General features: G+C 39.1%; 2 long non-coding RNA genes across 4 annotated transcripts in view; one reads left to right on the forward strand and one right to left on the reverse strand.

Moving 5' to 3' along the window:
* Positions 1-7,195: 7,195 nt before the first annotated feature.
* The window catches only part of LOC135308620 (uncharacterized), a 42,278-nt gene continuing 22,887 nt past the window's right edge, over positions 7,196-26,586 (reverse strand). Inside the window, exon 3 of the long non-coding RNA XR_010369012.1 lies at positions 7,196-9,897. This is a non-coding gene — a long non-coding RNA (uncharacterized LOC135308620). The remainder of the gene's footprint in view (positions 9,898-26,586) is intronic.
* LOC135309417 (uncharacterized) lies at positions 15,631-25,811 on the forward strand. 3 transcript variants are annotated; one of them, XR_010369689.1, is made up of 3 exons: positions 15,631-15,744; positions 23,840-23,956; positions 25,530-25,811. It is a non-coding gene; the product is annotated as an uncharacterized LOC135309417 (long non-coding RNA). The 3 variants fall into 3 exon arrangements; XR_010369688.1 differs by lacking the exon at positions 25,530-25,811 and adding an exon at positions 25,159-25,192; XR_010369687.1 differs by lacking the exon at positions 25,530-25,811 and adding an exon at positions 24,104-24,247.

The raw sequence follows: 26,586 nt of genomic DNA on the forward strand, positions 1-26,586 counted from the left end.
ATTAAAGAGCAAAACTGGATCAATAAGGGTAAAACAGGCTTTTAACATGAGTTCAAAAATAAGTACATGGTTAAAAACCTGAAAAGTAATTGCCAAGAAGTTGTAGTTTGAACTGCAATAATACATATAGCACATAAAATATCCTACTGGCTTGGACATTTGCTGCTCCCCTCTTGTCTCAGCTTTACTGAGAATGTCTCTGTACATTAAACAGGCTGCCTTCATTAAAGCACTATAAGGTAAAATTCCCTGTCTGCAAAAATCCTTGCTTGAACCTCAGTTAATGCCATAATAACACACAAATATTTCTTAAATCATTTCCCATTATGAATTAAGAAAAAATATCTTTGAAGGTATACTTTATAAATTAATTTAATCCAGTAAAATGGTCCATGTCTGAAGAGCAGTTCCCAGCACTCTTTAAAAGTAAAGTCAAAGAACACTTTTTTTCTTAGGTGAACTAATTACCAACTCTGGTCATGCCTTGAATGATGTGGCACAGATTTTGTCATTCCTGCTAGAGAATTTTTGAATGCTGCATTGAAAGACCATAAATTTCAATATTTCTGTTTTCTTATCAAGTGTGTCTTTTTTTTTTTTTTTCTTAGTACCTCATTTATTTCCCTATTCTAAAAATATCTCATACAGGATTTGAGTTATACTGCAACTCCAAGCTTCTATTTCTCTAATATATATTCTACCAATTCTCTGTAGCCAAGGGCTGACAAGTTCAGGACTTTAACTTTCTTATCTCTTGCCTTATGCATACATAAAAACAAAACCTGTTAACCAGCAGAAAAAGGGTCAGAAGAAATGAAAACAAACTTTGTACTTGTGTGTGCTTGCTTCTTTCCCTCCCCACTGAAAAAGAAATGGGAGAGAGTTATTCCACACCTCTCTGTTTGACTAAGACAACCATTCCCTCATTAATATAATAAAACAGATTTCCCAGGGGACAAAACACCAGGATAACAAAATAAAAATACACAAGAAGTGTGGGGAATGCATAATTGGAACATACTCATAAAACTGTACTCTATTATCCTATTTTCTCTAATGCTATCTCATGTGGGCTATGAAAGAAAAACCATGGCACCCTACATGTGTACCACCATTTCCAGATTAATTTATGGTCTTTAAAGAAAGCATTAAAATAATGTAATGTAGCTTATGGAGGAAATGCTGTAGACTTTATTTTTTTTTTAATTTATTAAAACAATGTGTGACTGACCAAGCGCATGCTATTTTGAGAGATATTCAATCATGATACCAATTTTATTAGCCTTTCCCTAATTAATGAGAGAGCTCACTCAGCAAGAAAAAAAGGCTTTTTTTGGAAACCATCAATGGAACAGTCACAGAGCTGATAGTCATTAGGTGGCCCATCATTTGGGCCTGGGCTGTGCTTTTGGATCTCCTCTGGTCTGATTAGACATTTACTTGCAATTTAGTGAAAGTGGACTTAATTTTTTTTGGGTGTGGTAGGGACAGCTTTTCCTTTTTCAACATTAGCAAATCATTGAAGGATGGTCACAGAGTACAGCCAGCATCTTCTAGCCTTGCTGCAGAGGTGACAGCTTTGCATCCACCCACCCACCCAGCAGAAATATCAGGATGGATGGATGGACAGATGGATATAACATGCCCCTACATTTCCAGTGCAGAGAGGTCCCATTAAGATGTTCAACAGATCCAGGGTTACCTCCTGCACTCTGGCACGCTTCCCAAACCCCAGCAATACACCTGTCTTCTCCCGAGCCTTAGAATATGGCTCAGACTCTTCGAAGTGACAAGTGAGCATGCGGCATCACTACAGAGAACAGAGTAACTCAAGCTAAAGAGGTGGATTGCCATCAGAAAAATAGTGTTGAATAAGGCAGATCCCACTAGGATCATGAATGTCATTCTTCTTATTTTCAATTTTAAAGAGTGAATACGATTGGCACTTCAAGGAAACCAGAAATCCCTCCAGACACGTTAAATTCCAATTCAGCTTTATATTATTAAGTAACTAATGAGATCCAGCCATCCCTATAAACACAAAAAAGTGCTGAGCACAAGCAAAATAGCCCTTTTTACCATGAATAGTACTTTGTTTTGGACTTCATGGTATCTTTTCCTGCAACAGTCTACAGAGGATGTGCATTCCAATAGTCCATCTTCTAAAAATAGTGAAGCACAGTGTAAATATTCTGCTTTCACTTTTGGGCTGTGCTACCAAGACAAAGAAGATGACACTCTAATGGATATACTTATTCTTATCTCTTTTACATTAAAAAAAAAGCCAAAACAAAACAATATGTTTTGGTATGTAAGGCGTGTTCTACATGCAAAACAGGAAAGTGAAGCAATAAAGTGCAGAGGAGCCTGGTCCTGCAGTAATAATGATGTCCTGCCTCCCCAGCCTTCCTGTGTTAACAGGAGTTAGAACCTTCCCTGTCAACCCAAATGAATGCTGAAGAACATTCCTAAAGTGCTTTGATAACAACAATTGTCCTGTGACAGTCACCTATCATGGCTGTTAATGTTCAGGGTGTTTACAAAGGGCATTTTCCAGAGGTCTTCAGAGAGTTAGGATGCATCTTCAGTCACAAAGTCCTGTGTGGGGATTCCAGACAAGCAAATACAGTGCAGGAGGACCAAGAGCAGCTCTGTCCTCAGGCAGCCAGAAGGCAGGGCTTGGGCACAGCCCTGCAGGACTCCAGCTGTGCAGCTTCTGCTCTCAGCTGGGGCAGTTACCCTGCCATAGTGTTGGATGTGCTGATCTAAGGCTGTGAGGCTCTGAGCCTTGTGCTGGGCTTCAGGTGGGAGATGTGACTTGATTTTTTCTGGGCTGTGCAGCTTTTTGCACTTTCATGGCTTACTGACAACCAGAGCTACTTTTGAGTGGAGGATGCTTTTAGCCTTTTAGCTTGCACCGCCTGCTACCAAGAATGAGCACACGACAGATACTTTTACTCATTTTTACTTGTTCTATGTCACATTCTTTCCCCCTTGGAAAGGTTATTTCAACATCTTGCTGATTTGTTGCTTTTGCCTTTCTTTGCTCTCTGTCTGCTCTCAGCACAGGAGCAGCCAATTGCTTTGCTTCATTGAAACCTTTACTGTAAGAAGGCTGAGATCACTTTCCTGAGCGGTATTAGGTGGGAAGCATTGCCCATGTGTTTTGTGTCCCAGTACTTGTTCTCTGCTGTTATTTAAGGACAACTGCAAATTATGTAGTCATATGTAGACTGACTGCCAGCCCTGGAGGTTCTTGCTAGTGATTTATACACTCTGCCAGTATAGTTAGAGCACTTCTACTACAAAACCTTACATTTCTTACCCAGTTATTTATAACTCTGCCTGCCTTATTTTAAAACTTGCCTTTTTCTTCAGATAGCAGAGGTTCACCAATACAATAATAGATTTTAATGACTGATTTTGTAGAATAAACCTAAAGAATAATCTCTGCAGGAATTTTATCATCCCAGTTATCTGGTTTTAAGGATGTTGCTTCTTTAAGAATCGAGACCAAATTGCGCAATATTTTGTTTCAACTCCTAATCCATATTTTCTTCAGTTCCAGTCTCCCCACTCCTAGGCTGCAAGTGTAATGAATCGGTCTGATTTATAAGATGGATCATGAGAAAGCAGAAAAGGTCTTCCTGCTGCTGTCTGCTGGTCACAGACAATTCCACTTCAGTCTTCCATTCAAAACAGAACAAGCTGCAGAAAATAAGTGTTTCCATGAAAAATAGACAGGGAAGTGTCTGCCATGGAAAACAAGAGATGGCAGTAAATAAAGAAGCTTAAAAAAAAAAGCTGTCCACCCTCTTTCATCAGAGGGAGGAACAAAGAATATTTGCATCTCTTTATAGTTAAGGTAAATCAAAGATTATGCTTTCATGAAAACTTGTCCCATCTAATTTCTGAAGCCTTCCTCAGCCTGACGAAGGAAACAATGCCTTTTCTGTCCTGACGTCAAAGCTCTCAGCCCACCGTGGCTGAATTCAGAAACATACATATCATATGTGATATTCTATTCCAGTTTTAGCAATACGTTTTCTCCAGGATCATATTTTTCAAGCCAGCAATGATGGACTGATGTGGTCAAGGAGAGTCAGAGCAAATCAAATCTGTGTAGTGACATTACATGTTGCAGAGTGTGGGTAGCAAAGAACTTTCTGCTCTTTTTTGGTTGCAATTTTTGAGGCTGCCAAAAGGGGAGATTAATCATATGGTTATACTTGCTGCATGTGGAGGAGCTGTAGAGCAAATAAAAGTTTTACTGAATCAGCAGGCAGCTCTCGAATGCTGTTACTTCTGTTCCTGAGGGCTTTTCCAAGGCAAGAGTTATAATCTATGCAGAAGGAGAGCAATCAAAAGTCTCCAGATTTGTAGAAGTAATGTGATAGGACACATAAAGAAAGGTCAAAAGATCCCAGACACACTGATTTTTAATTAAGTAAAAATTAGGTGCAATGCTGTTTTTCCATTCTTTGTTACTGTGTCTTCCTAAGGAGATAAATTTGAATTCAAAAGCAAAGAGAATTGAAGTCAAGGGATTTCAGTTCGGTCTCCAGTAATCCAGTGTTTGGGGAATAAGATGCTGTCCTGTATTTTAAACTGAATTGTTTGTGTACCAAACACACAAGGTATTATTTCATCCTACAAGGCAATACCAAAGTAACTCACCAAAGTCAGAGTGATTGGCAATGACCTGTTTTTTAAAGTGGAAAGAATTATAGCAGAAATTGAGGTTTCCTCATAGGATTTTATGATTCAGAAAAACAATTCATGCCATATAAACAAAAATGCTTCCAGCCTAAAAGCATGTGCATCAGTTTTGTAGACTGATGATCTCAAAATGGTAAATGGAAATAAAGATTTACAGTAGAAATCAATCTTACATTTTATATTCATGTCACTACTCAGAAGTTGTGCAGTATGTAAATGTCATATATAACAAAGGGAATAAAATATGTTGTATTAGCAGGATTTTGCCAGAACAATACAATTTATATAAATAGTTTGTCTCAGCTAGAAAGAATTCAGCAGTGTTCTCAGTGGAATATTTGTTCTATGCAAATCAAGCTGGATGTAGAGGACTGAAACCGAGTTGGATGCAAAAAGCTACAGCATCTCTTGCTGCATCAATCTTTTTCCCCACACCCGAAGGCTCTGAGCTCTATACGTGTCTGAGGTGGTGTCCAGGCACGCCGGATCCCTGGCAGACACTCAAGGACTCAATCAGCCACAGAATTTCTCCGTGGCTGCACCCACTGGCAAGCTCTGTCTAGCTATGCTCCTTCTCATCAGCTTCCCCTCCTAGGGTCACTCGAGGCCACAGGGAGCTGGCTCGGAACAAGCTTCTGCCTCACTTGACCACAGTGGGAAAAAGGGTGGAGAGGCTCTCAGGTACCTTTCCTGGGGATGAGAAACCAGCTGCTCCTTCCACTGGGACCTCGTGGCTTTGGGGGGAAATTTGTTTAGATTCCTTTAGTTTCTCCTCACCATGTGGTTATTCCCCCTGGCAATAGGCACCTGCTCTTGGCCACATCTCAGCCTGCCTCAGGAAGAGAGGAGTGCAGGAATGGCCAGTGCCTGTCCTGCTCCTCCTTAATGTTCTTTTTCAGGGTGTGACTTTATCCTTTAGTATGTGTGGTGTTCCTTCATATTCAGATGATCCATTTGGTGGACAGAATTAATCTTGATATTTATTTGGGATTCACTGCCTGTGCATAGGGTAAGGTCAAAAGTGAATACTGTGATAATTCTGCCCTGCAACCTCTTCTGAGAGAGCTTAGTAGCAAGTCCATGATTCCTGTTACATCTTTATCAGCTCTAGGAGATACCAAATCCTGGAAAATCTCCAAGGACCTGAGCATATGGGAAAAGAAAAAAGAAATCCAGTTCTTATAGCTGATTTTATTACTAATATTTTATTCTATTTTAGTAATTTTCAATGTTTTAAAAGCCACTTATTAGATCTTATTCTGCATTTATCCATCCTGCTTATCCTGTTGTTACTTAATTATGGGATTGAGGGACAGTCTTCCAGAAATTAAGTGCTGCATAACTTTGAACAAGTTGTCTTCTATTCTTGTTACTTTGATAGACTGTGTGGAGAGGGGAGGAAGTGCTGGCGTGAAAGGGGAGAGCACTTGAGTGAGAAGTGTTTTTATAGAGATAGAAACTAAAATCATCTTTAGGAGGACAGAGTCCTGCAAGACATCAGAAGGATGAGATATAAACAGGTTTGGAGTTTTTTAAGATGTTCTTCTCAAGCATGTTCACAAACAGTTTTTATACCAGCAAAGAAATATGTAGTCAGTGAAATGGAAAATATAAGGAATCTGAAAATTCAAAATAAGTTAACACCTTCTCAAGAGAAATTTTGAAAAATGTTGTATTTGTATGTCTCTTTCTTTGGTTCTTATGCCCTCTATTGCTGTTGGTTCAAGTTAAGTGAGTTGATTTTTGATGACCCGCTTTAGGTGAGAGACAAGCAAGTGAGAAGTTCTTAAAAACATTAACTTAATTACATCATTCTTCCCAGATAACTAGAACTGGCAGGGTACAATGTGTAGCAAAAAATTTTTATTTTTCAGCTTAGAATTACATTTTGTGTAAATGCAGACTTTCAGCTCTCAAGTATCTGTCCTGAATGAAACCAAAAATGGATCATTTACAAGATTTTGTTTTCAGGGGGACGTTGATATGATGACAAAACACAGTTGTTTCAAAAGTTTGCTTTGAGTAACCACCACTAAACAACTGCCTTTGGAAAAGGGGACAAGCTTCTGAGCTTGCTCTTGAATCTGGATGAACCAAAGTGATGTGCCTGCACAGGTTGGGTGAGCAGTGGGTGCTGCCTCAGCCCTTAATTCCAACCCAGGCTCCAGTGAAAGTGCAGCTTCTCCAGCTCCAGTGCAGATGTTTTCCATACAGGAAGCCTCTAATCCAAACTTTCCCTTCTCTCCTCTTGCTGGCCTCACATGGCCTTGTCGTGCTCTTTGCTCATTCTGAAACAATTATATACATTTGAATGGTAGCCAGACCGATTGCAGCCTGTTTTTTAAAAATTAGCCTGTTGTTCTGACAATTGCATTTAGCAGAACATTCAAATCAACCAGGCTGAACATAGAAAATAATTTAATTTTTCTTGTCAATGAGCTTAAGTATAACAATCCACTAAGTAAGTCCTGTTTCTTCTTGAGCCATTTCCCATAGGTCCCACACTCAGGCACAAACCGTGTCTAGGTATGTCTTTATACATACCAGAAAATTTCCAGATTGCACCAAGGAGGCTTTGCCAAAGCATTTCTCTGAAGTGCTTCTACTTCTAAAAAAAAATCAAGGTCAATCCTGAAAGATGCTGTACAGCACTTTGCTTGTGTTATAACTTGTAAAGCCCAATTCAACAAACCAGTTTTCCTGTGATGAAATATTATGTTCTTGCTTAGAAGTGACAGGGTGTCAGGGTGACATGAATCTTTTAGAAAGTTTCATAGCACAGCTCAAGAGATTTGTTTTCAAGGACTCACATATTCCTTGTGTTTGCATAATTAAGAGACAGATTTGTATTTTTTTCTGGTGCCAAAACACACAGGAAAGTACACATAATTTACTGGAATACAATGGGATAAGGGAACCTTCTGGAGTATTTTATTTAGGTTTCTGTTCTGGTTTGCATTTGCTGATCCTTTTTTAGTGTTTTTTTCTGGCAATTGGAATGGATCTGAACTTGCACCATCTCAAAATTTATAGAGCCTGGGAGCATGTGTGTGGCGTGGGTGGCTTAGCAGTATTTGCTGGATCCACAAAAGGAAACTTTTGCATGTATTAGGATGATAAATTTCACAACTGCTTTGAAGGTAAGTAGGAACACTCTTAGTACTTGATTGATTGAAAAGATCTGTTTAATGACCACTATCAATCACATATATTTTAATTTGCAGGTTTCTAATTTGCCCATTGCGTGCCTTAGTCAGAACATGCTTCATGCAAACTAGGGATTTATTAAAAAGCCCAAACACTCCACGTTTGTTTGTTCCTTCTCTTTGTGTTACACAGAGACAGAATAACACCTTTATATCTTTATTTGTTCCCATGGAGATTTCAAGACACCAGTAAGAGAAGATCTACATTACATAAAAGTCATAAAACACATCTCTAACACATGGGCCCCCTGAAACACTATTACACCTTCAGGCTGTGTCTGCATGACCAAATCCAAGCATGCCTGGAAACATTTCCGAGCACCAGGCCGAGAACATCTGGGCTGGTGAAGAGAGCTTTGCCTGCCATGAGTTCATCCTTTCACAAACAGTGCTGTACCCAAACAATTCCTGGGGACTTTTTAGTGTTTTGAGAGTTAAATGACTGTGGTGGCTATTCCCTCCAGGCAGGTCTCCTGGAAAACTCTTGCAGTTGTTCAGCACTGACACAGGCCATCCCAGTCCACTTAGACCCAAACACAGTCTCAGGCCAAGTTCATTTACTGGAGCAGGTATAGCCAGAAGAACTTCTACCAGAAACAGAAGAAATTGTTATTTCCCCACGCCTTGTGCTGTCTTGGAAGGTTATTTTGGAAACAAGAAAACCCAACACCTAGTCTCTTGGATAAGGAACATCTGCTTCTCTGTGATTTTTATAATATCAGGTATCATACCAAACTAACAAAGGGTTCTCTCTCCCACTTGGTTGCAACCGATCCCTCATTTTTGAGAGCAGATTTTCAGCTGAAATATTTCCATCTCGGCCTCTGTCCCAGTTTATTTCAGTTTCCCACAGACCTGCTGAGCTCCATTGTTGTTGCAAATGAGAAATAGGAAAAAACTAAAATTATCCTGAAGTTTCAAGGCAAGATGTGTTTGAAAAGAAACTCATTACTCTGGCTACACATTGGGCCTCAAAAGGGTAGGTCACAGAGTACTGAAAAGAAGAAAAATCACATAAAGTTTTTAGTAGAACTTTGGAGGTTCACAAACTTATTAGAAATCCTCAGGAAAAAAGAAAAATTTGACTGAAAGTTAACTGGTTAAGGACATATTCTACCTCTGGTAAAAAAAAGAAATAGTTAAAGAAACCGATTGGCCACTTGAAGACTTCTGTCATAAACCAAATGACAAAATCACCCAACAGAAGTCAGTGAAGAATCTAGTCTTGATATGACAAGGGTAAGTGGATGTACGAGGTTGTGATTTAAACAGTACACTAATATTTTTACATGCTTGCTATGTACCAAATTCCCAACTAAAGTCCAGTCTATTGACATGGAATAATTTGTACCTCAGGAGGTAGACAGAATTAGTGAGACTATTTTGAGAATATTCAGTGGAAGGAAACCCAAAACATGAGCAGTGTAAGAGGAGGGATTTACAGAGAAAAAAATGGGTTATTTACACCAAGCTTCCTCCTAGAAAGCACGTAATGAGAAATATTTGTAATCACTAGCAAAAACAATTAAAAAAGAAAAAAAGCAGAAGTTCTGCAGTGCTGCTGGCTAGCTTCCAGACCAAGGGCCAGTCAAATGCTCTTCCTCCCACTCCTTTTGGTACTAGCAGGAGTCAGAAACTCTGGGGCCAAGAGCAGCATTAACAGTGTAAAGGTCTTTTTGGATCTTCTAAACAGAGTTGTATTGAATCCTTATTTCTTTGAATTTTGTTTGCTCTCTGCCAATTTGTTATTTCTTATTTTCAGGATATGTCAGGATTGCTTATTTCCTCCTTTCACTGTTTTCTGTTTTTCTTATCTTTTATTACTCCTGTGAATTGTCACGCTCTATATTTTTCTTCCAGGAAAAAGATTTCCTCCCTTCCTGATTGCTCTTCTCTAACTGCTTCTCCATCTTCCTCCTAATCTGTGCCTGTCATATCTGCTTTTTCTCACAGAACTCCTTGTCCAGGTTTCCTTTTTCAAAGGTAAAAGAAATTCAAGAAGTTAGAAACTATTTGTTCTAATATTTTGTAAATTAATTGTTCTTCTGTCTTCCACGTTATCTCTTCCCTCAAAGACTTGTGCTCTACCATCTGCTTAATTCATATGTGCTTTTGTATAATCTCTCTTGAAAAATTCATTATGTGCAAAATCTCTTTCATGATCTTCACTAACAGAATGGTGATTAATAACATGTTGGAATAAGCCAGAAGTGACTCAGAGAGTTTTGGAAAGGTGCAAAGTTTTGAATGCATTCTTGAGCAGGCAATACGACCTTGCATATCTCTTGCCTCTTAGAACTGGAATGCACATATGTTGCACCACTGCAACTGAGAGATGAACCGTCCCTGTCTAAAGGGTCTGTCACAACAATTACTGTGAACAGACCACTGCATGAGGGAAAGCAGTGCTTGCACTTTGGTTTAATAGGCACCCTATAGGTACTGTCCTACCCAACAATTTTTGCTTTCAGTTGATGGGAGAGGCTTCTTAACGGAGCTTTATGATGGCAGCTTTCCAGATGGGATTTATTCATTAAGAGCAGTGCACGTGTGTATTGCTTAATGCAAGCCAAAATGAGACCTTCTTCAGCAGAAACCACAAACTGGAAAGTAGCCCTGGAGGAGGGAATATTAAGCCCAAAGACACCAAGCACCTGGCATCTGGTATTTATCTAAGCATTGCATTTGGCTTTGGCTACTAATCTCAGCAGTATCTGGGAATCTGTTGAGAGAGTCCAGTTGTGAAACACACCATGGTTTGGATGACTACTGGCTTTTCTTGTGGACAAAATTCTTCTTTTAATTAAGCCCTGACGGTCTGATGATGTTAGCTATGTATCATGAATACCAGTAACATTTTCTCTTTGATCTCAATGGGAAGTGTTCCCGCTTCCAAGATGAAAGACATACCAAAAAGGACATTCCCCATTAAATAGATTTGCTGTCCATAATGACCTAAAATTCCACCAAGTCTTAACTTTCAGGTTTTGCTGCCTGCCACCTTTCTGTTGGATAGTCTTGAATAGTACTGAAATTTGTCTTTTTGCATTATTCAGTAATGACATCAGGTCAAAGTAAACTTAGCATTTCTATCACAATAAACCATTTCCCTGTGGTTTACTAGAACAGTCTGAACCTGGCATGTGTAACATTTTCACTGTGGAATGATTAATATCATGTGAGCCAATGGCTGAAATAATTACAAATGAAGGAAAAGGAATTACAGCAAAAGAAATATGGCACTAATGACCAACTTACCAAAGCAAAACTGATACACCTCAGAAAACAGCTGAGCATCAGATGTAGCAAGCAGCAATCCCACCTCTGAAAGGGTCAGAGGACCACCTATAGACCAAATAGGACACTGATCCTTTCCCTATCTAGACATCCCTGTTCTGCCATCCCTGCAGCCTGCAATGCTATCAGCTCTGCGGTTTCCCACTACAGTGCAACTGTTCACGAGGTAGTCAATCACCAGAAATGCTCTAGAGTAAAGAGCAAAATGCATCTGGACCTTGCGATGTCTGAATGGACTCTTAGGATTGTGGGGAGTAGAGTGGTTAAGGACACCTGAATGCTGTTGTATTTTCTGCCAGGCCTCTCATCACCCAGTGGTCCAATCTGTATAGCTTTGCTTCCCACTAATTGGCTTGGCTTGACTGTTACTATTTAAATTATTTTTTTCCTTCTCGAACTCAAGTGATCTTACACTTCAAGGGGTTTGTATACTTTTCTGCAGCTAATTCTACTTTAGTGACTGTCGCTGACTAGAAGATTTTATGCCTAAAATCTTCCTGCTTAAGATCCAAAAGGGCAGTGGATATACTAAGATATGTGCTTGTAACAGTAATAATTGTGTATTGTGGTTCTTCTGTTTAATCATTCACATGACCTTTTTCAACTTGAATTTTTACTTTGTATAAAGAACCAAATTGCATTGATATCTTTAAAAAAATTACAGCCACGTGTGTCTCAGCTGGTCTGATCAGCACTACTCAAGCTGCTAAGAGTAGGAGAAAAAATCCCAATGAGAAATCACCTGAAATCAGAAAGTCACCATGGCAAGCTAGGTTTCCAAATAGCCACTTCTTTGACCTCAGCCAGCTGCTATGGCTCATGCTTTGTAAGGCTCCCAGGCAGATCTGGAGGTTTCCAGTGGAGGCTTTCAGCCCACGTAGCAGTGAGCCTTGTGAGCTCAGAGATGCAGAGGTCTCAGCAGGCTGCACAACCTGTGAGTTTCTGTCAGAGGTGGAAACAAGTGAGATAAATGGAAGCTCTCTTTCATTCCCTCTGCTTAGTTTGTTCGTGATTTTGAGTCTGAAAAGCAGATTCTTCAAGACATAGATCTTTTTATTTGAGTAAATTTATTCAGCTACTTTAATGAGGTGCCAAGAGTAAAGATGTTTAACACACATTGTCCAATGAATGTGGATGAGATTTTGTGGAGGTTTTGGATTCAGATGGCAGGAGATTATAAATTGAGGTAATTATATAGGTTTAGAAACAGGCAACAGTAGGGCCAGTTCTAGTTTATGTCCTCTAGAGCACTAGTGAAATAAAGCTCCAGCTTAGGGCTAGTGATCAAATCAAGGTCAGTGCTCGAACTGAGAGGAACCTCTAGATATAGATATAGATATAGGTATATAGAGGATAGATAGATAGATAGATAGATAGATAGATAGATAGATAGATGATTTTTTTTTTCAGAATGAGATTATAGGTTTTATTTAGGACCCAATGAGTTTATTCTGTCTGTAGTGGTAGCAGTTGCTGGCCTATGATTAAGGTTAAGGCTAAGATTAGCAATAGGGTTAACTTCAATGCAGACAAGTGCCAAGGAGCAGCTCCATGTGAAGCTGCTTGCCTAGTTTTGTGTCACAATGTTGGACTTATAACTAATTCCATTGCCCAGAGAGGATGATCAGTTAGGTTCAAATTTGTATTTTAACTGGCGTTGTTTAAGGAGTTTGAACTGCACAAAACTGAAATATGTTTCCCTCTCACAGAAAAAGAACAAATGCCAACAGAAACACCCTAATTAGGTTCTTTTAGTTGCCAAGAATTTCAGATTAGAGGAAAATCAGTATATTGCTGGATAGAAATTAGAGTTCAGACAAGTCACATGCTGCAGAACTAGAAGTCCATGAAAGGGAAAAGCTGTCCACGTGGATAAATCAGGCCTCTTGCCTGAATCCAGTCTCTCTGGTTTATCTGCAATGCTATGTTTAAAGACTCAGGACAGCAAGGACCTAACCAGTATTGAGAAACACTCGGGAAGCCTCTGGAGGTGGATGTGAGCTAGTGCCAAAGCCAGGTCTCGTGACTAACTGCTTTATGGACAACGACTAGGGGTCACAATCTCACTTGCTGGGGGAACTAAGAATTAACTTTTGAATTAGCAACACTGTGTTGTAGCTAATGAGTTTCCAGGAGCTAACGGGTGTGGGTTGACAGTGTCAGCAAGGGCTGGTTCTGTGGGGTTAGACGTGGGTGATAGAAAAGTTGTTCCTAATGCTGGCTTAGTCATAGCTCCTTGGCTTTCCTGCTCAGGGCTAGCTGTAGTGCTGGCACATGGCCTGGAAGGGCTTTTGAATCCATGCTGGATGCTAGGCTGGGGATTTCATGCGGGAAGGAGTTTCTGTGAGTCACACTGCTCTGGTATCTCGAGTCTATCTCATCTGGAGTAAAGGGGAGGATGGGCGCCAAGGTTAGGCAATGGCCTAATGTCGTCTGAGTGAAAATGCAGATTTAGAACTAATGCTGAGAGGGCCAAGTGCATTTGTGTCAGACAGGACTTGCAAAAATTGCCATTTTATGCACATAGCCAACTTTTGTAATTTCTTTTGTGAATCTAGAAGAAAGTTTGTTTTCACTAGAAATATTGCTGGTTTGGATATGTGATATTCCCCTCCCAAAGCAGCGATACTACTCAAACATAACTAGTCTTCACATTTATGTGAATTATCTTGAAATTTTCTGTGGCATTAGATAATTATTTACTGCTATTAGTATTACATTTTTTTTATGTGTTACAAGAGTAGATGCACTCTATTAAGTCAGAGCATTAGGGGCAGATTTACACTCTGTGGTGTAAACCTGAGGCAAAAGTTCTCTGTGTGAGTATTTTGTTTCTCCATGTGGATGCATTAGAATGACTGTGCCATATGTGTGATGGGGTACAACCCTCATGCTTCCCTATAAGAAGAATGATGGGCTCAGGAAGCAATTTTGAGAAAGAAATTTGGATTTATGTCCTCTTCCTATTCTTGGGATAGTGAGAAGCAACATAATTTAGCAGCAGCAGAAGAGTTCTCACCATAATCCCTTCTCATAATAAACAGAGTTATCTTGTTTCTCGAGTTAAATTCACACCAATAAACATACAATGGGTTCCCACAAGAACGTGCCCAAGGCAGTCCTCCGCAGTCTGAAAATCATTCTAAAAACTATCTGAAAAATGCCCAAAATGCAGGAATTGCTAGGTCTTGTCCTGCAGCTTAAAACTTCACTTCTACTGTGAAGTTTCTAACCCTAAGGATGTCCAGAGTACTCCTAAGCATCTGTAACCTCAGAGTTACTATTCACTGTAATTTTATTCTGTTTCATGTAGGGATAAAATCTTTTATCACTTTGATGATGCTACGGTAAAAAAAGAAAAGTTGCTGAGAGTAAAATGCACAAGCAAGTGATAAGATTTTAGACATATGTAAGAATAGCATTCATAGTGCAAATACTCAAGTGTATAAGATTTTGTTCATAAAGTATCAATGTGGCTGATAACTAACTGTAATGCTGCAAAAGGTCAGTTAGGTGTTCATTACAAAATAAGTCCCATTACAGGCTACTCCTTTAAAATCAAACACTGTTCACAATTTCCTATATCTCATTTTGGTGCCAAAATATTCAGATAATGCTAAAATATTCTTATCTTCTATAGGACATAATTTTTCTTGCCTTACTCCTAACCATGTAATCTCCTTACATTCAAACCTCCCTTCTTTTCTGAGCAATTTTGTGGCATTCGGCATGCCTTTTATATGTTGTGTTTGGAGATGATGGCATAGCTAGTAGTAAATTCTTCAGTCTTTCCATAGCTGCACACAAAGCTGGTATTTCAGTAAAGTTGAGGGAAATTAGACAATCAAATCCTAATAAATTTCAGTGGGTGCTGGACACAGAGCTGGCTCTGCTGCTTTGAAAATCCTGAGAAACATAAAATTTTCTCTGCTTTTACTAAGTAAATAGATCAATCTTTTAAAGGGAAATATTTAGAAATTAACTGAAACACCTGTTCTGAATAAATCTAAATATTACGAAAATCTAGCAGTATAGCTCTTGTAACAGTGTCCATATTCTGTGTTCCATCACTCCTCCCTGTGTAAACTGAGGCCCTGTGGAGCCAGCAACTGAAGTCAATGGAAAGTGAAGCTGCTGAGCAACTCTGTAAACAAACTCTCACAGCTCAGTGAGGTATTCACAGAAAACTTTGATACAATTTGGATAGCAAATTTGGATAGTTTCTGTTAAATAAAATCCTGTTGTGTAGTGACACAGTCTGTGGTGATTGGGAGTGGGGCTGAACCCCATCCCCAGTGGGTACAGCTGTGAGCAGCAGGTGAGCAGCACTGACAGCAACGAGCCATGGAGTGCCCAGGGGCACTGACCAACCACCAAAGGGAGCAGAGGGCACACAGGGGCAGGGCATCAACATCAGGGGATAAAAGGCTGGGCTACACAACAAGAAAGGCTGATGCTTGAAGCCTTCTGAAGTGGTAAGGTGTTACTGTGTAGGGGCAGACACCTGAAGCCTTCTGAAGAGGTAATGTGTTAATCTGTTTGGGTTGAAGCTTTCTGAAATTGTATGGAGATACTCTGTGTATCCTGGTCCTCTTGACTGTGGCATGTGCTGTGGGATATGTTATGACACTAAGGAATTTGATATATCCTAATGAAAATGGTAGGTTTAACATTCATGCCTATGTGGCTGTACAAGCTTATGCTGTACTTTGGTGTGCCTCTTGCAACTCATCCTTCTGAAAAGCAGATCAATAGTAAACAGGAAAGTCAAGGTATGATTAGGCTTGCACACCCTATGGCTTGTCCATCTGAAAAGATGTTTTCTGCTATTGAATTTTCCTATCACATTTTTGTATCTCTCTGTTTCTTCCAGATAGCTGGTTCTCATCAATTATGCAATGAGTGTATCACTCAAAATAAGGACAAGTGATATCCTTCAAAGAATTAATCTGAGGCTTCAACTAGGTCATTCCTGTCTGAGGCCACACAGACCATTATTTTTAACATGCCCCAGCGAAAATAGCCGTGCTGCACAATGTCTAGGGAAATGAAGAAGTTCTCGAGAATCTGGCTAACATGTTTTGTACTGGAAAAGTTACAGAAACCATTGAGGAGGAGGAGGCTATTACAGAAAAAATACCCACAAAATAAATCTAACAGCTGACATGAAGGATTCAGTTTGCAGAAACCAGTGGGGTGTAATTCTTCAATTCTTTTCTGCATATTTCAGAATAAAATCAACCTCTCTCTAGGAAGGTAGAAGAGGAATGAAAGAAAAATGTTCTGCCTACATCTGTCAGAAAGAAATGCACTGATGCATTTTACACCAGCCTTCCAAAGTTGGAGATAAAAAGAAAAGGGTAATTTTAATGCTCAGTTAATATTTTTCCCATTTGTTATTTTAATAATCCAAAATGCACAGCAAGATGTTAGAAGAAGTACCATCTCTATTGTAATCTGAGTGCACCAAATTGAATTGGACCCTTGCTGTTCAAAAATACAGATTTAGAAGTCCAAAAAACCCTCAGGGCTAACTCAAGTGTGCTAAAAATCAAAGGAAAAACAACATATGCATAACTTGAAGCTAAACATAATCCAACTAGTTTAGGTACCCTTTTTTACAAATATTTTCTGTTGTCCTTTCAGTTCTTACTTTTGTGGAAGGATATTCTGTTCTGCCTCTAAACTTTGCAGCTTTAATGGCCACTCCTGTCTAGCTGTTCTTAGTAGCAGATGCAGCACAGTGTGTTGAACAGCAGGAACCCTGGCCTGGGGAGCCATGAGCTCTACTCAGTGAGTACTTCCAGCATGGTTTTACTCTGTTCCTCCGTGCTGACCCAACAACCTAGCAAACATTTCATTATGTAGGCTCTGTGGGACATGTGGGATGCAGAACAGAGAGCATGAAAGGGTAGGAACACTTCACTATTATTTTCTTATTATTTTGCAGTTACAGAATGTTTGGCAAATGATGGTACACCAAGTTGCAAGGCAGATGCTATAAATTGGGTCAGTATGATATATATGTCTGCCAAAGAGCTGTTTAAATACATTTTCACTGTTTCCAGCAAAAATAACAAGAGAGAAGCAAAGACATCATGAAGTAATTTTGTCATTTGGAAAGAAAATGTAGCAGGGATTTTTAAAACATACATGCAAAGGGAAGAACAAACTGAACACACACCATACTTGAAAGCTTAGTGAAAAAGGAGTAATTGATAACACAAAACCAAAGCAATTACCTCCCCTCAATTCAGTCTGAAATCCAAATTATATCACATGTAGGGTCAATAATGAAAGGAAAGGTGGAAACTGTTGCCTTTAGTTTGGATACCACTTTTATTCTCTGCTCAAGGAGCAAGGGGCTTTCTAATGCCAAACATTTTACAAACCAGGGATTGGTTAAAACAGGGGAGCATTGAAGAGAAAGCTAGTCAATTCAGCTATAACCACTTATCACAAATACAGTAGTGCAGGCCTCAGTCTTGCCTAATCCCTAATATAGGGGGCTACACAAGTGTCCTCATTGCACTGTAGAGTCTCCCAGGCAGAGCTGTGTGGTGTTACTTCCCAACAGCAATCTGTCCACACAAGGAAAGGGGCACACTACAAACACCTCTATCCAAAAAAGCAGAAATGAGGTTGAGTACCTAAAATAACTTTTTTTTTTTTTTTTTGAGATGAAACACAAGAGTAAGGGACAAATGGTCAATGAAAAAGGACAGAAGGAAAAAGTTGAGAAAGGAGACTCCTTTGTAAATCTCAGGGGAACTTCCCTGCTCAGAGTGCCAGTAGACAGCAACATGGGAAAATACAGCGAGAACCAAGGCCACTTGATAATGGGCTGGACTGAAAGACTATGGTCATGACTAAGTCAGTCCTAAGTGACTAATTAAGTCCTTTCCATCTCCAGTGTCTCCAATAAAACTTCTTCCCTAAAATATAAAACAAATATCTGTAGACGAGCCAAAACAAAAAAGGGATGTTTCCTCTAGAAAAGACCCAAGGGCCTTGAGGGCAATGCAAATCAAATGCTTTTGGTTTGGAAGGAATAAATATTGTTATGGGCTGTGGAGGCAATCAAAATCCCATAAAGGAAGCTAGTAAATGCCTATTTACCCTAAAATTAAGAGGTGATACTTAGCTGTGTAATGTGGAAATACATCTGTGGCATGTGTTTAAAGACTCATGTACCTTCATGAATGCAATGCTTTGTTATCAATGCTGCAAGTCACTGAGGAGGATTTAAAACTTCTTTTTGTGGGTTTGTTGGTTTTTTTTTTTTCCCTAACAAAGAGACTGATGATTTTAAGGATTTGCTAGCAGGTTTGTGTTACAGTTCCTAAGAGTATTTTCTAACATGCTAAACTTGCCATGCTGATCTCTATAGGCCCCTCTGGCTTGTTGCTTCCTAGTGAGGATAGTGTTGGAACTGACTGAAGTTTTCAGTATCAAATTATATGTGGCTAAGATAGCCCTGTCTCTCCTACATAGAGAAATAATTCCTATTTGACTGTATTTGCATTCCTATTTGCTTTATGCAAATACTTATGAGAGCTTTATGGCCCACTGTCTACAACATGCCACTTTTCATGCTGTTCCTTTTTTGGTCTGGAAAATTTTTTCGGGTTTTCTTTTTTTTTTTTCTTTTTTGTTTTTAATACTATACTCTGCAATGCTGCATTACTCACTGCAGGCTTCCACATTTAACTATTTTATGGGACTGTTTAATGGCTTGAGTTATATTTAGAACTTGCAAAGTCACAGGTTATCAGTGTCAAATGATCTAGCTTCGTGCACTCAAAGGGCCACATTCTGTTCAGGATCTTTCAAATTCTTTTAAGTTATATAGGTCTTTGAAAGCCAGAACATATTATAACATGGTTTCTTCTTTCTTGAGCTTTGCTTTGAACATCCCCATAGTACTGTGTGGAGCAAATCTGAACAAAAGTAGAAAGGAAACTTCAGAATACCCATGAAACAGGGAAAACCTGACGGAAAGGTTGCAAAGATGATTAGCAGAGCTCTCTGAAGTTGAGAAGAAGGAAGCAGGAGTTTGGAAGTAAAAGATAGTTGTACTTTTGCCATAAGCTTGGCCCCCAGCTCTGCTTTTGTGCATTTGCAGATATGTATGCGTGATGAGAAATTATTTTCCTCAGGACGTGCATCTTTGTTATTTATTATACCCCAGCAGCATGATGTGATGTGCCAAGATCTGAGCTGGATTTGGCCCCAAATTCCAAAATTAAGCAAGTAAATGGATGCAAGTCAAGTTATAATTTTTCATTGAATTCAGAAGTCAATACAGTTATGCCATAGCTAAGTCATGCTCAGTCCATGTTGCCTGGCTTTCAGCAATTACTGAAATGAAATGCAGTGTGGCACTGCAGACCTGGGCTCTGCTCCCACATATCAGTTCTCTTTTCCTATTCACATTTCTGACCTCCAAGGGGGCTTTTCTTGTTGAACTCTCTCATTTCACATCAAGAATACTCTTTTGGCTCAGGGAGCCTAATAAAGCTCTAATATTCTTGCACAGTTGTTGTTTGACATCTGTGGTAGTTTTGCATAGGTGGTAAGATCAAAAAGGTTCTTCTAGTAGATCTGCTGAAAAAGAAAGAAAAAGGAAGTGCTTGTCAGGGCAAGCAGGCATCCTGACCAGCTCTGAAGTTACATGGAAGCAAGTTCTATAATATCCAAGGCATGTAATAACTGGCATTCACTTTATCCTTTCTAGTCTGCGTGGGTAAGAAAAACTGGCATGAATTATGTGGCTACAGTTGAGCAAATTCTTTGAATTTCATCTGGTTTAAATAACTAAAAGGTTTTCTCTCATCTTGAAACTATCTTATGAACCTATTTATAATCTTTCCTCCCAATATGGGGATTTGAAATTATGCTTCCTATTACCCAGTAGGGAGGTTTAGTGTCAGGCCTTGAGTTTTGGGAGTGGTTTGGGAGATTCTTTCTTCTTTCTTTTGATGCTGTTCTTGCATTTATAAATAAAGATTTCATAAGAGAAAGGACAAGAATTCAACAGGACTCAATTCCTAAAGGCACAATGTAGCCCACCCATGAATTCAGTCATTTTCAGTCCATCTTAATGACTTCTTCACTACAGGAGACAGGACAGACAGGGAAAAATGAGGAGTTCATCCCAGAACAGCATGCACCAGATCAGTTAGACTGTGTTACCATGTCTTGAATACTTGACTCCCTGTATTGGAGACTAAGTTATAAATAACCATAAAAATGATTTTTCCATAAGCAGAATTATTTGCTTACTCATGTCTGCCAGCTGTCCAAAAGTGACAGGAAGGAATAATAACATGAACCAAGTACAGTTAGATTAATCTTCCTGACAATATATATCTGGCATTCATACAGTGCAGAACAATAAAAATAACAATAAAAAAGTCAAAAGTGGTGTACTTTGTTCTGAATACAGAAGAGAAGAGTGGATTTGCCACACCATTTCTAAAATGGGCCAGCAGGCTTTTGCTGTGCTAAGTTGAAGGAATGTGGGCCACATAACTTCAGTATAGCCAGGAGCTCTAACATTCAGTTAGAAATCTTGTTAAAACCTTTATTCCTAATAAATCTTCTAAATAGGGTTATAATTGTGCCAGGCTTTATTAGTGCATATGCACCCTTCTATTGTATACAGGATCCGTGATTAAAAGAAACTTGCTTTGTCTTTCCTTTAAAGAAATAATATTAAATTAAGCCTGGAATAGAAAAACAAATGCAAAATGTTGTTTGGTTTTTGCAGTTTTTGTTTTGCAGACTTTGTGTAGTTCCCCCAGGTCAGGCTAAAACCAAGTCATTATTGACGCTAACACTCCTTTTGATTGTATAATTTCTATTTTCTCTCTACCATTTATAACATATCTAGCTCTTGTGATTGTTTGGCAGATGTGGTTTCGAGCTGGATTTATTGTTTGGATTTACATAATGGATCTGACTCAATGCTATGAGGATTTGCAGATCCTGTTTTGAGTAGATACCTGCTGAGGCAGCAGCACTTCATCTTTCTGTTTACTGCAGTGGTCTTAGAGCCAGGCTTTGGGCATCATTATCACTCTACTTCCTGTCCCTCCACTTTTTCTTCACATGACCAGAAATGGCTTCCAAAAAGGAGAAAGACTGATAGTTTTAGCTGCAGGTTCAGCCAACAGAAACTTTTTATACTTTTTTTTAATATCATAAAAAATTGTCTTATGTTCAGCTCTGCCCTGTTTCTTTATGTCTTCCTCTTCACCACAAAAAAAATTGCTGTAGTACAGGAAAATAGACTGTGGAAGCCCAAGGTAGTAAATTCTTTATTGTGGCATTCCTCCACACCTCTGCTTTGGTGCCAGTATCTGCAAAAGATTCTTTAGTTTTCTGTGTTGATCTCAATTGCTGAATGTTTCCTGGAAGACACACATTTTTCTCATTCTCATTGCTCATTCCCTTCCTCATTTGATGTCATTAACTGTTGGAGAAGGAATCCCAAATTCCTCAGAAATTAAGACACAGGTAAGGAATAGCTTTCACACAAACTGGGGGTTAAAGATTTCAAGCATTCCACTGTGCTGAGTTGCCCGTCTGGGAAACACATAAAGAGATAGAAAACACTAGAGAGATTGAAATATGTCTCTGAATTCATACAGATAAATGAAAGGAAGTCCTAACACAGTGAAAATATTGAAAACACTGTGTGAGAAGTCCTATGATGTACCATGTTTTGCTTTTCTTCTGTGAAACTGTGAATGCATTATTCCTGAAACCAAGAACACATTTTGGAAGGGAGCCCTTTTCACCACTGGATGCAGAAGTGTTTAATTGTTTGGAAATCGATCCGCTTAACTCCAAAAACTAGTAATAGCAGCATCAATTTTTCCACAAGGAAAGCCTTATTTGCCCTTCCAAAAAGCCACAGTCCCTTGAAAAATTGACACTGCTTGACTTGAGAGCTGAAATGGCTCCAGCTGGAGGCAGTGTGGTTCCTGCTGCTGGTGAGCTGCCTTCCAGGTGTGCATTCCTGCTGCTGAAAGGTGAGAGCTCCAAGCCTTTGAGTGCTGTGGTCATGCTGTTCTTCTGTTCATGACCCTCTAAATTTCAGCTCTCTTGTTGTTTCTGCCTGGTGCAAGGGTTGCTTACAGCCCGCAGATGAACAGGATCCTCTTGTTTCCTTGTGAACTTAGTTTTACTGTCCTGAGTAAGAGGAAGTAAGGCAGTACAGGGAAGAACCCAGGCAGCCACAGCACCCTGTGGTGCTGGAGCACAAGACTGGCTCCTGCACTCCTCTCAAAGCTGTGGCCAATTTTTTTCTATCTGCATTGCCTTCCATCAAAAGCCATCTTCCCTGAAATTGGGTGATTGTTTTTGCTTGTTTGTATGGAGTAAAACAAGGAAGAGAAGGAAATTGGTAAAAGCAGCCTGTGCCTAGAATCTCTTGGCGTCAATGAGTGGTGCATACAAATCGTGTGCAGAAATTCAGACATGTGAAGTTGAGTATACTCCTGTTATTGGAGATGGAATAGGAGCTCAGGGAGGAAGGGGGAGTGCTGGCATGCTTGGAAGCTTGCTCCCTTTCTGAATCAGTGTTTGCAGAAATCACACTGCTAGCCAGCAGTGTGGTGTCTCTTCCAGCAGTGCTTTTAAGGGTAATGCAAAACCCATCACAGCCTAGTGCCATTGCAGAGTACAACTTGGCAATGTACAGCATCAATGGGAGCTCCCAGCCCGTTACCAGGGACCAATATCCAAAAATACACTGAAGGCCTAAATATTCCTACATACACTGAATACCATGCAATACTTACCGTTCCAATCTCCAAATGCAGCATCTGGGAGGAAGCTGCTGGGTTCATTTTCTCAAGACAGGAAAAACATATTTCCAAACAGGTTTTAGCCCAGCTTGTTCAGTCTGCCCCGAACAGATTCCCAGAAAAGTTGCATCATGACATCTCCTGCTGGACTCAAAGCAAAAGCCATGCACTCATAATGTTCCCTGCCTTGGAAAGACACACTATAGGAAGCAGGTGCAGAATAAGCTGCATAGCAGAATTTTGCTTTTACTTTCTTTAATAATACCCACAATGGGGGTAAGGAGGGGAAAAAAACAGATCAGTCCTAGTAATCTTTTTGATATTTGGTTCAGGTTATCAACATGAAGAGAGGAAAACTATTTTCCAAAGTATATACACTGAAATACTTCTGCCACTGAGCCCTCATTAGTAGGATATGCAGAAGAAGCCCTCACAACAGTATTGATTTCACACAGTGAAGATCTAGTAGACTATCTTTCCTTGAAATGAATACCAAACTAAAAGAAGGGAAGGTTTTTCACAAGCAGTAGGTTAAAATGGAACAAGATCATTACTAGTTTATCAGATTAATTGGTGGACTTTGCCCCACATGCTTCAGATACAAGTGGAAACAACTGGCTTCAGGGGCATGGTGGCGTTGGGGGATGTCCAGATAACTTGCTGCTCTCTTGAAGCATGGACATTTGTTCTGTGCTCTCACACTTCTTTATGAAAGTGTGTGGATGACTAATTTTCTAAAGAAGTTCAAGGCCCTGGAGAAGCATTCTGGAATCTTGATATAATATTTCATTCTGTTTTCAGTTGAAGTACACCAGAACAGGAGTCTTTGAGAAACAGTGAAAAGGTGGTGATTTATTACTGTGGTGAAACAGGCAGAAGTCCAGTCTGCAATACTTCTTGTACAGGAATTCGTAATGGGTAAGTCACTGTTAGTCACTACATGAAGTGCTTTGCTATTTTTTTTTTGTTTTGTTTTGTGAAAATGTGCCCCTGCTTTTATTTTTTCCTAAGTATCATGAAATATATCCAGTTAAGTATGTATTGATGATGTATGCTTTTTTGTAGTCTCGTCAATTCAACATTTAAAGAAGCTAGGGAATGATCTTGGGCATTGCAACAGGAAAAGGCAGAAACTGAAATTGTGCAAGAGAAGATAAGGCCAAGCCAGCCATTCCACAGTTTTTTTGTAAAGCCAAGAACAATAATTGGTCTATTTTAAAAAGAAAGATGCACCTGTAAAGATATTCTGCTTGGCAAAATGATTAATATTTCTATGAGGTTACGAAATGTCACATCAGCTTGGTGGTCCATGTTCAGGGGTCTCTGTACAATGTTCCATTGAGTGCTGTGGGTGCACCCAAAACTTCACACTCTAGTCTAGGCACATCACTCGCACGTTTAAGCCCCTTGATCATTGATTTTCTTTACAGTATTTTGACATAACTCAGAAGAGGAAATAGAAAGATATTAAGGAAGTTGTTTAAGTAATCTGTGATTTATACTGTGTCCTTTCTTGATTATTACTCTGTACATAACCATTGTTAGAGCAGAAATTAAGAGAAAGTATGCACTTTCCAGTCATTTAGTAGTTATATATAGTTGTGCTGCATGTTGGATATCATTTACACAGGATATTATTCAGTCTCTACACTCAAGACTATAATCCCTTCGAATCTGACAGGAAAGGACATTCAGAGACAAAACTGCAGAGGAAATAGCAATTCAATAAATATCAATCACTTTTCCAAGTCAGTGCTGAAGTGTTAGCACAGTACATTAGTACAGTATTAAGGGAAACAGTGCAGTTAGAGTGGCTGAGAAACACTCCCAAGTCTGTTCCAGTGTCTTCCTAATGAGGAGGATGTAGAAGGTATTCTCAAAGCCTGCTTCCTGTTGAAAGAAAATTGCCTTGGCATAGGATCTCTGCAAGACAGCTGCAGGCTGCTCCCTTGGGAAGCCCTTCTAGGCTCCACCAACAGAGTGGAGCCAAGGATAAAGGCTGGAGGAACATGCTGAGAACTCAACCTTTACACCACTGCAGATGTTTGAAGTGGCACTATAATCCTTTTACACTGGCTGGAATGTGGCCCAGGTTTTGAACTGTCTAAATTACATTACAGTTGTGGCATAGAGATAGTCAGGAGGACAAGGTAACATTTTAACATTGCTCCTTTCCCCACCCTCACCAACACCCTGGTTCAGTGAGGTCCATGTGGAGTCTGTGTGATGGGCACTCCTCAGAGAAGAGAACTGGAAAGAGATCCAAGCTGCAGTTGACTAAAATTGGTCAACAGGGTGTCACAGACCTATAGGTGGGGTATTTCAAAAGCAAAGTGCAGATGGTTGATGTCTTTGGTGTAAGGGGAAAACGTCTCTTCATCCCACAGAATACTGGTATCTATTCTCTTTATTCCCCTGAATGGTTTCTGATGCAAGAGTAGTTATGTGCTTAGCTCAATACAATGTTTGTTCCTTTTCCTTTTCCCCACAGGATGGATTATAGTTTTTGTATCTACGAGAAATACCCAGATCTACACTTCAAGAAAATGTCAATCATTACATTTTCAGTAGCCTAAATCACACTGCACTTTGTTCAGCACATTTAAGTCTAGATGTCAAATTAGGCATGAAACCCTTCATGTTAATATTCAATTTACTAGCAGCTAATTTTTATTACTTTAAGCTTTACTTATATTTTTATGATTAGGCTAGTTTAAAGCTCTCAGATATAAAAAAATCCCAAGGAATAAAGATTAGCGATATTTATTGGGTTTTTAAATTGGTACTTTAAGGCCAAGAAGTTTGAGATATGACTGGAATCTATATAATATTGGTCTACAATAAACCAATCAGACTTGATTTGGTTTTTTGTACTTAAGACATGGTGTATACATAATCACTAATATATGAGAAATTTACCCATATAATCCTAAATTTAAACTTTTCCTGGATAATATTTAAACTATGTATGACATTTAACTAAACTGGCTTTTCAGCATGCCATGTTTTTGAGAACACAAAGTAAAAAGTGTAAACATTTCAAGGAATGTCAATGGATAGTTTTAATTTAACATATCATTTTTCATACAGCAACTGAAAAAAAGTGATGTTTACTTTTTTGTTAGTATTGCTCAGGCTTTCTGAAAGAGTCAAATGAAAATGTTCTTTTTTCATAATGCATCAGAATGTTCTGAGTTAATAGGTCAAAATCTGTCAAAATATCTGCTCTGAAATGTCAGTCAAAAATTGCTGACACAATTTAAAACTTGTAGATTTTATGCATTATCAAGTGTATCTCAAAAGTAATTTTCAAAAACCCTCTTTTTTTTTTTTTTTTTACAAATTAGAAGCAGTTCTTTGCATGTCCTTGAAAGCTTTTTTCCCTGCTGCTGAAGTACAGTCTGCCTTGTTCACCTAAAATGAGGCAAAACTGAATTTGTGCCAAATAATTGGCATGCATTGACAAAGACTTCAACTAATTGGAAAGAATTCAAAGATTTTTCTGTCATGAAGGAATTTTAAAAATAGAGAGTTTGTCACACATATTT

This window comes from Passer domesticus, chromosome 10 (assembly GCF_036417665.1).
Source record: "Passer domesticus isolate bPasDom1 chromosome 10, bPasDom1.hap1, whole genome shotgun sequence".
Lineage (NCBI taxonomy): Eukaryota > Metazoa > Chordata > Aves > Passeriformes > Passeridae > Passer > Passer domesticus.